The 6000-nt window shown below is 47.0% G+C and overlaps 1 long non-coding RNA gene across 1 annotated transcript in view; it reads left to right on the forward strand.

The window, feature by feature from the left end:
• Positions 1–3540, forward strand: part of LOC139268501 (uncharacterized) — a 72873-nt gene extending 69333 nt beyond the window's left edge. The window contains exon 3 of the long non-coding RNA XR_011594039.1: positions 2078–3540. This is a non-coding gene — a long non-coding RNA (uncharacterized lncRNA). The remainder of the gene's footprint in view (positions 1–2077) is intronic.
• Positions 3541–6000: the final 2460 nt, after the last annotated feature.

Raw genomic sequence — 6000 nt, forward strand, 5'->3', positions numbered from 1 at the left:
TTCCGCCCTCTGGCGCCCTGATAACGCCCCGCTAATTTCTTTGATTCAAAGACCCCAATTCCGGGACATGTAGCTGCCCATCTCGTTGGCACAAAATTTTCATTTAATTCGAATTGTATGCCCCAAACGGGGCACGGGCAATTTTGCCCCCCATCTGTGTTGAGTAATTATGAGTGATGGTATAATAAGAAATGTTTGTATGGTAATGTTACATGCTCCTCGAAATGGCTGCTTAAGGAACAAGGGTGTAGTCAGACATGGATGCATGCGTAACCTGCTACACTCCTTCCCACTGGGCCTACTATTGAGAACGCAATGACTGCCTGAGATCTGCAAACAACCACGACTCTCATTGCTTGCAGTAAGATAGAGCCCCTTGCTGTGCTGAAACCAGAAATATATGGACAAAACAGCTGTGGGTCATGTGACAATCTGATGATGTGATATATGGTTTCCATCTGGAATGGGTAAAATACTAAGTGGCCAAAATTGCTCCTTTTTATAGCCTCATTAGTGGCTCCAGGGGGCACTAACAGGGCGCAATGGCAATTTTGCCCTCTCTTTTAATTGAAGGGAAGGGGCATTGTAGCGCGTCAGCACTACGCGGATACTCCGCATGGCGCTGCCACCCCGGGAGTGCCGGAGACAATGCTTCGCTTCCTTTGAGGGGCACACGACCCAATTCTGCATCGGGGGCGGGACTTCTGGGCCGGGCGATAAAAGTCCCGGCCCCGGAAGGCACCAATTAAGGCAAGGGGCAATTCGCCCCCTAAATATTCTGGACCCGTTCCTGGATGACAAATACAACAACTCCAGCCCCACCTCCACCCCCTCCCCCCCCTCCTCCCCACCCCCATCACCAGTTAAAAAGATATTCCAGTATAAAAATCCAACAACAGGTCATATTCTTAAGCATTTATGGGCGCGCAGTGTGCCTGTACTCAGCCAAATTGCTCTGCCTGAATACAGTTATATTTGCACTGGGTTCCATTGCACTAATGAAGGCGCTCTGAATCTGCATTCCAACTCAGCTTGAAGCTAAGGTTGAGGTTTTTTTACATTCCCAGGATGTGGGTGTTGCTGGCAAGGGTGGCATTAATTGCCCATCTTTAATTGCTTCGAGAGGGTGGTGGTGGACCTTATGAAACTATTTGTTAATAACGAGTGGCTTGCTAGGCAGCAGTTAAGATTCAACCACATTGACATTCCATTCAGTGTATTAGATTATTTTTTTTTTAAATGAGAATTGGACAGGGATAATTTTAAAGTTTCATAATTTTGAAAAAAGATCTTGGCAAAGATGCTTGGTGCTAAATAATATAAATTAAAGTTGGCTAAAAGATGAAAGAAATATCATGGCTTCTGGCTTGCAGCAGTGTGCCAAATTTAGGCCTATTTCCTTATCCCAACAGTGCAGATCTGTCTGAGAGCCTTAACCAGCTCCAGAAGATGACAAAGAGTTCCTGGCACTACAATTGTCTTAGTGTAACATGGCTGAATGATAGACTGCTGAGTTGGCCCTGGTTAAAAAGTTAACGAGTGTTAACAGTTTATGAAATATAACCTTGCTTGGAAATTTAAAGCACGGCCTTCCCAAGCAATGCAATTAGTATTTGTCGCAAAGGCTGTAAAACTGTACACACTTCAGCCCATGTGGGTCATATTTGTCTTTCGCTTTGTCTCGCTTTTTCAGTACCTTGAAGTACAAATTACTGGTGATCTCTAGTGGGAATACTTTCACTGCACAAGCGGATATTGTAATGTTAAAACATCTAGAGTTTGTTTTGCTTATATTTTCAGTGTTGTGGAGAGCTTCCCCAATACAACAACAGTAACATCATAATGCACCAGGCCTTTACAGCCAATAAAAACAACAGATTTTCAACCCATCACTCAACCCACAACCAAAAAAATAAAATAACAACTTGTATTAGTATAGCATCTTTAATGTAGTAAAATGTCCCAAGGCACTTCGCAGGATGTAATACGTGTGTCACTGTGAATAAAGATTTGTAAGCAACTAAAGACTAGGGTCTAGTCTTCTATCATTCACCAACTGGTTATCTGACTTTTACAGGGGATGCATTGAAGCCAGAGGTGAAGGAACATAGAGTTCTCAGAGGGCTTTATGGATGGAGGATGTTACAGAGAGAGAGGAGCAAGGCCATGGAAGGATTTGTACACAAAGATGAGAAACTTTAAATTCCACTCCAGAGACTTGAATACATAATCGAGGTTGACATTTCAGTATGGAACTGAGGGAGTGCTGCATAGTTGGAGGTGCCGTCTTTCAGATGAGGCATTAAACCAAGGTCCCGTATGCCCTCTCAGGTGGTGCCACAGATCCCATGGAACTATTCAATGAACAACTGTGGACCTAAAACAGATTAAATTGTTTATTTTATTGCTGTTTGTGAGACCTTACTCTGTATATTGGCTGCTATGTTTCCTACATTACAACAATGACTACACTTCAATAGTACTTCATCACCTGTAAAGTAATTTGGAGCATGCTGTGGTCATGAACGGTGCTAGATCAATGCAAATTTTTTGGGGCCAAAATTGAATACCGGGCCGTAACCGAGGCGAGGCGGGACTTTCTGCACCAGTGGGGCGCAATGTCGTGCGCTCCACTTCCTCTCAAGGGTGGGACTGGGGCGCTAACCTATAGTGACTGCTGCACTATATGCCCGGAGAAATGACTGCATAAAGTTCCCCATGACCACCAAGGCAATGTGTGACAGGGCTGATGGCTTCTCCAGGATTGCTGGCTTCCCAAAGGTACAGGGCTGCATTGATTGTACCCACATTGCCTTGCGAGCACCTTTGGAGGATTCCGAGATGTACAAGAACAGAAAAGGCTTCATTAATGTACAGCTCATGTGTAACGACATGCATCATATCATGCAAGATACCCTGGGAGCACCCATGATGCGTTCAACCTATGTGAGAGCTTTATATCTGCCATGTTTCCGCAGCAGCCAGAAGGACAGAGCTGGCTACTGGGAGACAAAGGTACAGCCTCGCCAGCTGGCTCATGATGCCCCGACGCGTAACCCGGACGGAAGCTAACTGGGAATAAACATGTCGCACATTGTGATGCGCAGCATCATAGAGAAGACCATTGGCATCTTGAAGCAGTGTTTCCGATGCTAGGACCATTCCGGAGGCTACTTGCTGTACTCCCCTGGGAATGTCAGTCAGTTCACTGTTGTGTGCTGCATGCTGTATAACTTAGTCATCATGAGGCAGCAGCAGCTGGTAGTAGAAGACCCATCTGAGGTGAGAGTGGCTGATGATAATGATGAGGAAGATGCAGATGACAAGGAGGAGGACGAGGATGAGGAAACCATGCAACTACCTGAACCCGGAGCACGACGGCAGAGGAGGGCAGGACATCGTACCCCTTTAACGATTGCTCGAGCCTTGCACCAGCAGCTCATCCGTGAACTCTTTGCTGCCTGAAGGCTCAGCGGCAACTATTCCACATGGACCATGTTTACTGTTTGGACCTGCTCCGTAATGTTGTGTTGTGTTAATGGAACAAATAATGTAAATGATTCAGTTATAATTTAAAATATATTTTATTCAAAAGTTTAACAAACATTTGTACTTAAATAAAACTATTCTTGTATCAAACTTTAAAGTTTTCAGTTAAGATCACTTACGAACTTTAAGATCACTTACAAACTCTAAGATTACTTAAAAACTTTAAGATCACTTACTAACTTTAAACTTGTAAATTTACATAACTTACAAAAAACTTTTAATTTGAGAACAACAGTAACAACAATAATAATAACAACAACAGCAGCAAAGAAAGGCTGCAGCCATCTCTCCTCCACCTTATTCTAAGACCGCCCGCCGCGCTAGGTCTTGGTGACTCCACCACCCGTGTCTGCAGGTGGTGGCGCAGTGTTCCTGGGGTTGGTACTAAGCATTCTTTCTAACATCTCAGGTAATGCGCACCTGTTGGGGGCGGGGGTGGAGGGGTGGCAGGAGCAGGTGGCAATGTGGAGGGCCTGGCTTGGGGCTCTTCAGAGGCTGGTCTGGGGATTGGAGTGGGAGTGGCAGTTGATTCTGTCAATGGGTGCGGGGTCTGGGCATGTTCCCTTATTGCAGCAGCTAACTCTAACATGCCCTCCCTCATGCGCCCTGACACTGTCTCAATGAACTCCAACATTCCCTCTCTCATGTTGTGCAAAGGTATCTCACCTACCTGCAACATTCCCTCTCTCATGTTCACTGAGAGTGTTTGAACTATCTGTGACATTCCTTCCCTGATATTCACTGACATGCTTTCAGCTGACTGAGATATTCCCTCACTCATGATCCCAGACATCATTCCCATTTCTTGTGAGAATGTTGTTACTTTTCCTGACAGTCCCGATTCCTCATCACCCACCCCACTGATGGTATCCAGGAGTGATCACGTAAGGTCAATGCTCTCTGCACTCGTTGCCATCATGTGAACCACATCTGTTAGAACCTGCACCTCAGGAGAGCATGGTCGAGCTCTCCTTCCCCTCCTCACCCTGGGTGTGGCTCGCTGCATCCCAGTGGGACTCGCAGCCTGGGACGGTGGGGCCCTGGGTCTGCCTTGCTGCATCCCACTAGTGTCATGTATGTAATCTTTATGTAGCAACACTGCAATACTGTATATATGTAAGAAATGCGCACCTTGACCACAGGGGGTGAACTTGTGGGAGACACTCCTCACCTGGTCATCCAGGTATATAAAGGGAGATCCCATGCAGGGTCATCACTTCTTGGTCCTGTGAATAAAGGTTCAGGTCATGGAGTGACCTTGTCCACAGAATGTGCCTCGTGTGGATTTATGGTATTGTGTAAGGACTTTACATTGGCGACGAGAAACGGGAATCAATGACCCACGAGATGGCCACCGGCAGCACAGATGAACGGTACTGTGTTGGTGTGGACTGGGACGATTTCATTGAGAGGCTCCAGCAGAGTTTTGTCACGAATACTGGCTGGGAGACGGAGCGGCCGACGAGCGAAGGGCTCATCTGCTGACCAGCTGTGGACCTAAGACTTACGCGCTCATAAAAGACCTGCTAGCACCCGAGAAGCCGGCGGACAAAACCTTTGAAGAGCTCAGCAAACTAATCGGTGAGCACCTCAAACCGGCGAGCAGCGTACACATGGCCCGACACAGATTCTATACCCACCGACGTCGGCAAAGACAGAGTATACCAGATTTCGTTGCGGACGCCCAGCGCTTGGCCAGCCTCTGTAAGTTCACAGACGCTTGCAGAAGGGAGATGCTAAGGGATTTCTTTATTGAAGGCATCGGTCATGCTGGGATTTTCAGAAAGCTAATTGAGACCAAGGACTTTATCTTGGAAGCGGCGGTGTTGATGGCTCAGACTTTTATGGCAGGGGAGGAGGAAACCAAGATAATATACGCGCGCAATTCTGCCTCCAACGTGGCGATGGATCAGGGAGTCAATATCATAAACGCGACACAGAGCCCCGCAGGCAGGGAAGGGCAGTTCGGCGCACCCCAGGCAGCAATAGACCCAAGAGTAAGTCTCCAAAAGAGACAATAGCAGGTTGAACGGATATTTACGCCCGCCCAGTGGACAATGCGGCCGGGATGGGGCCATTGACACCCACTAACAGGGTGCTCAAGAGCAGTCAAAGGGACAATCAGCGAGGAATGTCTTGTAACAGCCCTTTTCTTCACAACAATAGGAATCTCAGTTCATGCTGGAGGTGTGGGGGGCAGACATGCTGCCAGGACTTGCAGGTTTACAGAAATTGTAACCTCAGTGGCCATTTAGCCAGAATGTACAGAAAGCCTGTAACCAGGCTAATATACGAGGCGGATGAACCAGATGAGGGGTCTGCGAGGCAGGATGACTCTTGGGGCAAATCAATGGACGCTGAAGTTCAGCGGGTTCATGTAGCAAACATTCACAGCTCATATACCAAAACGCCACCTATGATGATGAAAGTCCTATTAAACGGCATCCCTGT

Source organism: Pristiophorus japonicus, chromosome 8, assembly GCF_044704955.1.
Source record: "Pristiophorus japonicus isolate sPriJap1 chromosome 8, sPriJap1.hap1, whole genome shotgun sequence".
In the NCBI taxonomy this organism is placed as follows: Eukaryota; Metazoa; Chordata; class Chondrichthyes; family Pristiophoridae; genus Pristiophorus; species Pristiophorus japonicus.